Source organism: Salvelinus alpinus, chromosome 26 (genome assembly GCF_045679555.1).
Source record: "Salvelinus alpinus chromosome 26, SLU_Salpinus.1, whole genome shotgun sequence".
In the NCBI taxonomy this organism is placed as follows: domain Eukaryota; kingdom Metazoa; phylum Chordata; class Actinopteri; order Salmoniformes; family Salmonidae; genus Salvelinus; species Salvelinus alpinus.
The window spans coordinates 11756661-11769008 of NC_092111.1; positions in this window are offsets into that span (position 1 = coordinate 11756661).

Genomic DNA, 12348 nt, shown 5'->3' on the forward strand with positions numbered 1-12348 from the left:
GAAGTGTCACAGGAGGAATGAGGTTTGACACTTAAATACTCTGCCCCAATCTGCCTCCGGCACTCTGTCCTCCCCATACTCTGTTCTCACACTTATAGGCCTCTGATGACAACTTAATCTGAGTGATAAATGCGGTATATCCCTCATTGAATAACTATATAGGATAATTGTATATGTGTGATACTAAGGTGTTTTCAAACGCCATGTAAAGAACAGATTAATAGTAATGTTGTGTATCTTGAGCAATACAACCAAGTACAGTAAATTGGGGCACTGTACTTTGTATTTAAATAAAGTATTTGAAGTAAAAAAAAAAAAAAAAAAGGATCACTACCATTGCCTGAGAAGTGTCATGGTCAACTACATGTAAGGTCAATTCCTTTTTTAATAAAAAAAAAAAAACTTCTATCCAAGTTTCCTAAAAGTCTTTCAAAATGCCTTGAAGATTTCTGTCAGACATTGAAGATAAGATACAATCAGTTTTGGAATAGATCTGAACTCCCTGCATGATTGGACTGCAATCCAACTCTCATTCCATCACATCCCGCTGTAAAATTACATTTAGTCTGCCTCTCTCTTAAACTGCCTCTCTCTCTCTTACACACAAACACACACACACACACACAGTTTTGTTACTTTGAATTCATGATTAAACATATTTTAAACTAAATGCACCGATATATCTGGATGATACTAGTACATTGTGTCCAAACTCAAATGACAATGTGTTTACATTGATACGTTCTCATACTTGCTAAACATACTCATACTTTCATACTTATATTAGCACATGAACCCCACCTTCAGCAGGTCTGATCACGTGCAAGGCCCCTGGTTTGGCCTCATCTCCCTCACACTGGAGAAGCAATTGAGTAGGCTACTTCCTTACATCAAACTAGGCGAACGGAGTGCTCTCCAATTCTTGCCCTCCCGCTGTTTACTATCTCAATTTGTCTCTCTTGCACCTTATCTCTCTCTGTTTTTGATCTTTTTCTATGTATCCTATCTTCCTTGGTCATGCATGTCTGTGATAGAGACAGAGATAAGATTTGATGGGAGGGAGCCCTGTTCTTAGACTTAAAACAGTACTGTAGAACAAAGCGTGTATATTACTATATTATGTCACGGTAGCCTAGGTTGCCTCTGGCTATGTCAGAGGGAATGTTTCTGTAGTTGTATAAGTACATTTTGGGCTACTGACATAGACCTAACAATTTTTGCAAATGTGTGTTTTTTCATAATTACCTATTTTCCAAATAAATGACAGTACTGACTGAAAAGATGACTTCATCCATTATAGGCTCCTGGTTGAAATGAATTATATTTGAAAGCCCACAACAACATTGCTGTTAGATAGCTTAATGTATTTAGTTAGCTGTACGAAATTAATAATACCCTAAAACGTGTATTAGCTGTATGGCTAGCTTTATTCAAAAAAGCAGAACATACCTGCCAGACTACAAGTCCGCTCTCCCGCGCTGCCTCGTCATGCAGACTTGTGCCCTCGTGGAGATTTCGCGCAGTGGATAATTAATACTGAGTTATTCATTTGTGTTACCTTACTAAGCTAAAAATTGCGTTTACTCTTTCATTCATGTCCGTCAACCACTGAAAGCATAAATGTGCCAAACTTTGTCTGCCTCTTATCCATTTGGTGGAATATCACCCACGCTCCGTCTTCCCGGCTTCCCACCCCTCCTCATGCTCTTCTCAAATCTCACTCCCTCTCAGTCTAACAAGAGGATAATGGTGGTGTCTCGTTTCCCTTAGCAACCAGTTGCTATAATAATATTCCTAGGGAATTCAAAGTGTGTAGTATGTTGATGATGACAGTGAAGAGTCCAGATGAATGACCAAGATAGTTAGATTAGGCTGGTTATTAAATCAAACACATTCATTTTACAATTATAGACCCCTAACCTCAGAAGAAATGTGTCTCTTATAAACATCTGTGTGCAGTTGCAGGTGGTAGCCTACTCCAAAAACCAGATTTAAAAAAAAGAATAATAATAATTTCATCCACTTTTTGCACAGTGCACGGGGTTCCTCATCATCTAAGCTGCTGCACGTCTCGAATTTCCCAACCGCTTTGCAGAAACTAGTCGCTTCTATGGGAAAGGTCTGTGGCCACTTGTAGAAGTAGCCTAAATGATATCAAACAGTGTGACCAAAACAAAGATCTACACACATGCAAGAGGCATTTCTCACCACATACAAAAAGTGGATTTAATATTTTTCTGAATATTCTGTTTCTTGGAGTACCACCTGCAACTGCACACAGACATTCATAAGAGATAACTGCACACAGACATTCATAAGAGACAACTGCACACAGACATTCATAAGAGACAACTGCACACAGACATTCATAAGAGACAACTGCACACAGACATTCATAAGACACAACTGCACACAGACATTCATAAGAGACAACTGCACACAGACATTCATAAGAGACAACTGCACACAGACATTCATAAGAGACAACTGCACACAGACATTCATAAGAGACAACTGCACACAGACATTCATAAGAGACAACTGCACACAGACATTCATAAGAGACAAGTTTCTTCCGAATTGAGAATGAAGAAAGTATCGCCAAGATTAGTATTTTTTTTTAAATTATTGATTACATTAAACAGCAGCCTATGCACGACCTCAAATGAGGTTCGTGTTTACATGGCTGTCTAGCAGCAATGACAGGCTATACTGGCTTTGTTTCAGTTTGTCTCCTGGAAGGAGAAGAAGCACTGTGTAGTTCTGTTGGTCACTGTTGCCTTTGTGTTCAATGAAATAGGCTACCAGAGAGAGAACCTATCTGTCACGCCCTGACCGTAGAGAGCTTTTTATGTCTCTATTTTGGTTTGGTCAGGGTGTGATTTGGGTGGGCATTCTATGTTCATTTTCTATGTTTTGTATTTCTTTGTCTTTGTCTATCGTTGTCACTGATTGAGAACCATACTTAGGTAGCCTTTCCCCACCAATGCTTTGTGGGTAGTTATTTTCTGTTTTCTGTTTCTGCACCTGACAGGACTGTTTCGGTTTTCGTTCATTCTCTTTGTTATTTTTGTATTTAGTGTTCAGTTTAAATAAAAAGCATGAACACTTACTACGCTGCGCTTTGGTCCACATCTTCTTCAACAGATGATCGTTACACTATCAGACAATGTGGCTCCCTGACTTGAGTTGTGTATGGTTGAGTTAAATTATAACCACTAGGCCTAATTACCTTGAATTTGTCTTTCCCCAGGATGCTCTTTCAGTGTATGTTCAAGGTAATGCAGTGGAGGCTCTGGTGGTTGAAAATCAACACTATCCCTCCACCCCCTCCTGCGGCAGAACCAGCACCCTTGCTTGTGGAGTTTATACAAGCAATGGAATGCTTTGATAAAGGATGAAGGTATTGTAAGTAGCCTATTGTAAACTGTAACACATCTGACAAATTAGAGTAAAATGCCATTTTATCAATGGGCACATCAAACTTTGTGCAATAGAGTACAGACTGTTTGGTTTAACAACGTTTCTAAAACTCCAAACATGGTTATGCCTGATCATAGGCGTTTTGTTTTGTATGTGCCAGTATGTGCCAGTAATAGCCTATGTTAATTTTATCACCAGCACTTTTGGAACCATGGCACCACCGTAGCTATATAATCCAATCACCTTGATTCCTCAACCTGCTTTGATTATTTTTGGTCAGAGTAATGACTTTCAATGACTGTAAGTTTCTAACTTTCACAGACTGACCAACCTTGTTTAGAGTAAGATTGTTGGTCATGATATCCCTTTCCTAAAATTAGCGAGGACCACTACAATTCACGTCGCCATGCTTCGACCCCTTTGACCAACAATATGCATCCTGAAGGTTTTTAGAGCGACAATAGATTTGTGGGAGTCCTTCCTTATTAAAACCCTAACCAGCTGTAAAATATGCATTAGATTAAAATTGTCTGCCGTTTTCTGTATTTTAGCCTCTAATTAGTTTTCTCTCCTAAAGAGGATTTGTGTTGGTCTACTGGTTTTCCTGAACAGCCACCCTCCTTGGATTTCTTATTGTTGCCGAATATACAGCCAGAGCTTGTGTGCTCACCTAGGGCTTCTATTTAGGATTAGCGTTTTGTTATGAAACGTGGGCTACTAGGCCTACATTATAAATATGACACAATCAGCATTTCACTTTGGAGAGGAATTATCCAAATTATCAATCAACTGTAAAAACGTTCAGATACTGTATAACCAGCAGAGCAGAAGTAACAAGAGACGAGAAGGGTAGGCTATCTCAGCTGATTTATGTGTGTGTGTGGGGGGGGACTCTATGACACCTTGAAAGTGAGAGTGGTTCAGTGAGTGGGCTCGGCCTAAAACAGGGAGCTGATAAATGCAGGAAAGAATGTCCCTTTTGCATTGTGCCGCAGACCCTTTTTTCTACTCCTAGTTAGAGCCATATGTATTTCCTAAACTGCTCTACTCCCACTGCTCTCTAAACCATGGTTCAAAGTTCACAATTTTATAAACTCATGGCCAAAATGCAATTTAATTGATGACACTTGAGTGTTTTTTAATCAGTTTGGTAAACATGTTCATCCCATTGTGACATTGCCAACCATGACGTATGGAATAATTTGACGTATTAATGGTTCCCTATAAAACCCTTTAATTCTAAGAAAGTGTCATATGGTCTTGAACTCGGTCAAAACACTGCAGTATGAAGGGCGACAATGAGTAAGCCTACGTTCAGTAGTTTTTTGAAAGCGACCACGCTGAGATTCGGCCGCTTCTGTGTGCAGCTGGCCTGGTGATCGCGACGGGTTCGGCAGTCTACTTTTATAACCAGTATTACGGCGTCGGTGAGGATGAACCGGCCACCGTGGAGATCGTGGACCGTGTTGTCACGGTTGAGGAGGGTACATTTACAGATTTAACAATGTCTAAATAGCAATACTGACTGTATATACGTGTAGAAAAAAGGAGGAAGGGAAGCGCTGCTAAGGTACACAATAGTAGGTTTTGGTAGACAGAAGGGGCTCTTTGGTAAAAGTGGTAAATTGGCCATCAAAAGGAAAGGAGGCCCAAGGCACTCTTCATATAATTCATTAATATGCCTTTATTTGTATGGAATGTTCAATGGAAAGTTTTTAAACATTGTTTCCATTGAACATGCCATACAAATGAAGGCATTTTAATGAATGATATGAAGAGTTCCGTGGTCCTCCTTACTTTTTGACATGTCTAAAATGGCACCCTATACCCAATTTTTTTTTTTACCAGGACCATTGGTTATATTGTCAAAAGGCTCTGGTTAATAGTAGTGCACTAAATAGGGAATAGGGTGCCATTTAGGACTCATTTGATGACATGACGATGGCTAGTAATTCCACTATTAACAACAACAAACGAACATGCTCCTCTGAAACCAAACCTTTTCTTGAGGTTTAATTGAAGATATTGGTACATTATGCAGACACATAAATTCAATGTGATATCATACAATATAAACACAATTCAATTATAAGATCAGCCTAACTACATGGACAGATGTTTGGTGTCTTGTAGTATTTCTTCAACTTAGAGAAAATAATCCTTTATTGTTTATTCATAAAGATCATGATCCCACCCTGGACCAGGAGGACCCAGTCCTTGTTCAGGTAAGAATACTGTAGGCCTATCAATAGTCTGGATACCGGTCTGTTTCTGCTCTCTTGCCAATTCCATCGTGGCAAAATTATATTTGCATGACAATCCCATAAGGAGTTGTCAGAGAGCTGAAACCGCCTGGCACCCAGGCTATACCAATACTGCTTCATTATCAGGACTGGTTCAATAACAATCTGACATTCAAACTGTAATTTTACTGACTCGAAAATGGATCCTGATTTATTCCTTAGTTTGTGGATGAGGAGGTAGGGCAGCGGCCCTGTCAGGCTTTAGTCCCTTGGTCTGGACCTCTGTGGGTTCCCAGCTCTGTAAGTCCAACAGTACTGATACTCTCTTGTCTTCTCTCTGGTCTTATGACTGTTTTATGTAGCTTAAACACATACATTACGTTTTCTGAAGAACAATATGGAAATACATTTCTGTAAACATATTCCTTATTTTTTACAACTGCAGCCGACTTATTACCTTACACTTGCTGGGAGGATGTTAGTGAGAGAGCTGGCAGTGTTAAACACGCAGGTAACCATGCAGATTATTGGACAAAGCTCATCTTATCTAATAGGCAGAATTACCTTCAGTATCCACTATAGTAGTGAAGTACTTTACTGACCGTTCCCTCATTTTCTCACAGATTTTCATGATAGAGCAGCCTATTTTCACCTGTTTCACTCCTGCTATGAGGATGGTATGGGAGGAACTGTCTTCTCAAACTGAACAGGTAGCCATTCATATGCAGATACTTCAGATGTTTCCTTAACCTTTGAACACAGACCTGTGTAGTTCAACTGCCAATTATTTTAGAATCTATAATGCAGTGGCCTCCTCTTGTGACCCTCCATATACCAGTCTGTCACTCCTGTAGGCTACCAGTCTATCATTCAAACTGACTCTTATATTGATCCTGTCTTGTTCCTTATTATGTGGATGAGGAGGTTGGGCAGCGGCCCTGTCTGTCCCTTGGTCTGTTTATTATTAATCACAGAGAAAGCTCTACAGTTAGGGGATGTCTTTGTTTTGCAGCCAAATAGTGAAGACTCTGGTTTTCCCTATGAGAAGATGCAGGTGGTTGGGAACTGGGGTTCGTTTCATTTCCATACCTGGATAATCCGTTATGGACGACAGACATATTCTTAACATTTATGAACACACCTGTGTGTTTTAACTCCCATTTGTCTCTGGGTTTTCTTTTGTATATCTGGTCCTAATTGAAACCTAGGGGAAAGTTGTTGACGAACAGCATGTGGGCTCTTTATCACTGCCAGTGGTGATAGTCCAAACTGAAATCGCCTGCCAAATGATATAGAAATCTACAGCTAAAATATACAGAGAGGTGTGCAGACTGAACGTTTTTCTTTATAGCAAAATGAAGAAGACATGCATCACCTGTGCATTGTGAGGGGAGTGGAGAAACAGCTGTGGTGGAGCAGAGTCGTTCAGGAAAAAATCCTGGACCCATGGGTGAGAGATTCTCAACTGATCTTTCATCTCAAATGCACCTGATTTGTGTCAAATGACACACAAAATATAGAGTTTCTTATATTTCCTGAATGCAATGTAATTTTCCCTGTGTCTCTTTGAAAGGGTATTGTCCAGATGGTCCTCACCAACAAGGAGGTCACTGGTATTAAGGTACAGTCAAACACTTTCATTAACAAAAAATGGAAAGTGGCAAATGTCCATTTACCTATTTAAATAAATGTTGACAAAATGAAATGATACATTTGAATTTCTATCCTCATTTTTAGTTCCTTGGTAGAAGGATCCATGGACTCAGGTCATGCCTTATCAAGGGGAGGTCAGAGTTCACCTATTATGAGGACGCCCAGGTATGCCTCGTTGTTTCTCTGTGGTAGGATTTATTTCAGTGTTTGGTTGAGGGGTTTTCAACATTGTGGTTGGGCTGACGGTGTTGTTTGTTAAACAGCGGGTGGATATCTCCACCACAGTGGAGGGGTTCCAGGAGAGGGGGGATGACATGATGGCGTATCAGTTCTCTACCTCTGACATTATCACCACCCCTCATGAGCCGTCCTCTGGCTCCTCTCACCAGTTCCCCCAGGATTCTCCACCTCCCCCGTTCCCTTCCGATTCCCCTCCACCTTACCACTTCACCCAGGACCAGGCCCAGGCCCAGGCCCAGACCCCTGACAGCACTCCTCAGGTAACACTCTTTCTACAGTCAATAACCCTTTTTCTTTGTTTTCCTGACATTTGTACATGTGTGTACAGGTGTGTGTCTAAGTGTCATTGTGTTCCAAACACAGTGTTTTGGTTTCAACAGGTTTGTCAAGTTTTTAGGTCAAGATGAAAGTATTGTTATGATGTCACTGAATGTTTTGTCCTCTTCAGTTGCAGGTGAAATGCAGTTTATTTATTTGATTTACTTATCCAGGTAAGTTAGTTAAGAACACATTCTTAACTGACTTACCTTGGGAGCCCAGAGTTGATGTTAATGTGATGTCTGTTTTAGGAGTTTGTGGAGGAGCAACATAATGTTGCACATGTGCCCCAGCTGCGGTGAGTTTGCTTTCATGTGTTCATCTATAGTAAAAACATTTGCTTTGAAATAATCTGCCCCTATATTGTAGTTATACAGATGTAGGACCTTAATAACCTTTTACTGCAGTGGGCTTAATCAGGGTCACACACAGTGTTTCTTTGTAGTCTTAAGCAAATCTACTTTGAAACAAAAGTATACACCTCACGCACATGGATATGGTCTTAAAAAAGAAGACACCTTTAGCATTTCAGATATAGAGTTGAAACACTTTATATACATTACCGGTCAAAAGTTTTCGAACACCTACTCATTGAAGGGTTTTTCTTTATTTTTTACTATTTTCTACGTTGTAGAATAACAGTGAAGACATCAAAACTAAGAAAGAACACATATGGAATCATGTAGTAACCAAAGATGTTAAACAAATCAAAATATATTTTATGTTTAAGATTCTTCAAATAGCCACCCTTTGCCTTGATAACAGCTTTGCACACATTTGGCAGACTCTTGGCATAGGAAATATTAGTTTTTATGTGGATTATAATTTACATTTTTGTAGGGGTTGATAGATTTTTCATTAGGGCAAATCAAGTCTGACATTTCCAAGTGGAAATTACAAACTTTAAAAGCCTTTTTAAAACGAAAATACACTACAAGTTTCTCAGCAACGAACGAGTGATGAAATTAAGATCCTACATTGGTATGGTTTTTCTGAATCCTGCAGTTGTAACATAAAAGGATATCTTAATCTCATGGCATTAATTTATGCTTAAGCTTCTTATGTTGCACATTTGTTACTAAACATTTGTATTTACAGGAGTTACTTTGGAAACCAAGGGACAACCAACTTCTCTCTGAGGCTGGCTGGTATCCGACGTGCTATGGAGGTGAGAAAGTGTGAATTTCCCACCTTTTGTATTTCATTTGATGTACATTTCTGTACTATTTCTAAATGTACTGTCTTTATCTCACAGGCTCTGACATCCTCAGACAGTACCTCCCTTAATTACCTCACCCACGCTGGGAGGATGGTGTTGAGTGGCCTGTCCGAGCTCAACCAGCAGGTAACCATTCACATAGTTGTACAGCATTCATCAGACCAGATATATAGTTCCCACTGGGCACAGACGTCATTTCAGCGTGTAGATTTTAGTTACATTTGGTTGAGGTGTCAACTAATGTGAATTCAATGTGAAATCAATAAAACAAATGTACCGTGTCATTGGACTTAGGTTAAAAGTTGGGTGAAAAAAATACTTTTCCAATTAGCTTTCCATGTTGATTCAACATCATCACATTACATTTCTGTTGTTGAAATGACAAGGAAACAACTTTGATTCAACCAGTCTTTGCCCAGAGGCTGACATTTAGGAAATAGTGATTCATAAGGTTTAGTTGAAAAGTTACAATGTCTTACAAGCCAAACAATCAGAGGCCCTCTGAATTACAGACCTGAATCTTTGAGTTTATGATCCAAGTTCTAAGGAATTTTATGATTGTTTTGAGGATGTGAGGCAGTTTCAGCAGGCCTACGACATCCTGGTGAACTTCATTAATGAGCCAGCAAACAGGGAGCGACTAGAGCTGGAGATGGCTCTTGTAGGAGTAGGTTTACATGCAAGCTTGAGTGTTAGCTGCAGGCACCGTCTGCTCATCCAACATCTACTCAATGAGACTTTCTAAAGTGCTTGTCAATGAAAATGGTGTAATTATCTTATTTGTTCGACTTCAGATCAACCACATCAACTTCACGGATGTATTTTATGAATTCATTCTACTAAGCCTTCTAGAAGGAAAAACATCTCTTCCAACATCTGTAAGTGGCCCTAATAATGTAAACATCCTGTTGTTTATCTACCCTATCCACACTGTAGCCATACCAGGTCTGTAGCCACTCACTCATGTCCCCTGTTCCTTCTCCAGAGGCCTGGTACATTTTATCTGCTCATGGAAGTGATAATGAGGATTAGCCCTCCTGGAGGAGTCTGGACAGAGTCTGCTGGGAACCTCTACCTTCTCATTAAGGTGCACTTCTCTATCTCTCTCTCTCTCTCTCTATCCTGAACTGTGTGTGATGGTGTGTTCATCCTTATCTTTGTAGTTGGTCATTAAATAATAGTTGATGATGTGTCTGTTGTCGTCAGGATCAGATGAAGGTGTGGTTGGACTCCAGGCTCTCGTGGCAGGTGATGGTGAATCTAGAAATGCAGGTTGACTTTCTCCTGTCCAGCCTGGATTAAGGGTCCCAAACTGAGCTGAGGATCCCAAACACAAAATAAAGTATTTTGCATTTAAACATTATCTGTCAATCTGAAACTAATTTTAAATCATGTCAAAACAAATCAAATCATATTGTATTGGTCTCAAACACATGGTTAGCAGACGTAAATGCGAGTGTAGCGAAATGCTTGTGCTTCTAGTTCCGACCATGTAGTAATATCTAACAAGTAATCTAACAATTTCACAACAGCTACCTTATACACACACAAGTGTAGTTTGGAGGGTACTATGGTGTTAAATGCTGAGCTGTAATCGATGAACAGCATTCTTACATAGGTATTCCTCTTGTCCAGATGGGTTAGGGCAGTGTGCAGTGTGATTGCAATTGCGTCGTCTGTGGACCTATTGGGGCGGTTAACAAATTGGAGTGGGTCTAGGGTGTCAGGTAGGGTGGAGGTGATATGATCCTTGACTAGTCTCTCGATGCACTTCATGATGGCGGAAGTGAGTGCTACGGGGCGATAGTCGTTTAACTCAGTTACATTAGCTTTCTTGGGAACAGGAAAAATGCCCTCTTGAAGCATGTGGGAACAGCCGACTGGAATAGGGATTGATTGAATATGTCCGTAAACACACCAGCCAGCTGGTCTGCGCATGCTCTGAGGACGCGGCTAGGGATGCCTTCTGGGCCAGCATCCTTGCGAGGGTTAAAACGTTTAAATGTTTTACTCAAGTTGACTCCGGTGAAGGAGAGCCCGCAGGTTTTGGTAGCGGGCCGTGTCAATGTATTGTCCTCAAAGTGAGCAAAGAAGTTGTTTAGTTTGTTTTTGTAATCAGTGAATGACTGTAGACCCTGCCACATACGTCTCATGTCTGAGCCGTTGAATTGCGACTCTACTTGTCTCTATACTGACGCTTAGCTTGTTTGATTTCCTTGCGGAGGGAATAGCTACACTGTTTGTATTCGGTCATGTTTCCGGTCGCCTTGCCATGATTAAAAGCAGTGGTTTGCGCATTCATTTTTGCGCGAATGCTGCCATCAATCCACGGTTTCTGGTTGGGTAAGGTTTTAATAGTCATCGTGGGTACATCACTGACGCACTTGCTAGTAAACTCGTTCACCAAATCAGCGTATACATCAATGTTGTTGTCTGAGGCTATCCGGAACACATCCCAGTCCACGTGATCGAAGCAATGTTGAAGCGTGGAATCAGATTGATCGGAACAGTGTTGAACAGACGTGAACACGGGCGTTTCCTGTTTCAGTTTCTGTCTATAGGCTGGGAGGAAAAAAATGGCATCGTGGTCAGAATTGCCGGAAGGAGGGCGAGGGAGGGCTTTCTATGTGTCACGGAAGTTAGAGTAGCAATGATCCAGAATGCTGCAAGTGTTAGGATTTATGTTAATGCACTATAGGCTGTTAGCATATTGGTTGAAGAGGAATATTGTTTTGTTACACACATACACAAACTATACAGAGGGGGGTGTGTGTGTAGGTGTAAGGACTGACCAACACAGGCCATAAAAGCTGTGGACCGTGGAGAGGTGCATCTCTCTAGGCCAACCAGGAGTTTAGAATACTGGACAATACCATATTAGGAACTGTTTTAGTGTAGAATCGACAGACCCAAGACGGATCTAATCGACAAAGGAACGCGCCAAGGGGCTTGGACAAAGGGCCAGCAAAGGGGGGCAAAGTCTAAACCAAGCCCAGCCTCTACTGTGATAGGCTAACAGACGCGTTGAAACTACGTCATCACGGTATAAGAACAGCTGTTTACGTACTTCTTGCCAGTTCCCTGTTAACCCTGCGCGGTGATACAGCGAACCCGTATATACGAAAATTGCATTTGCCATTCATTGTTTGCGGTAATTAAACATAATTAAAGAAAGTTAGCAGACCTTGCTTTTTATTTATCCTGACACCGGATGTGTTACACGCAGCGTTCACACAAGCCCGGGTTGCGCAT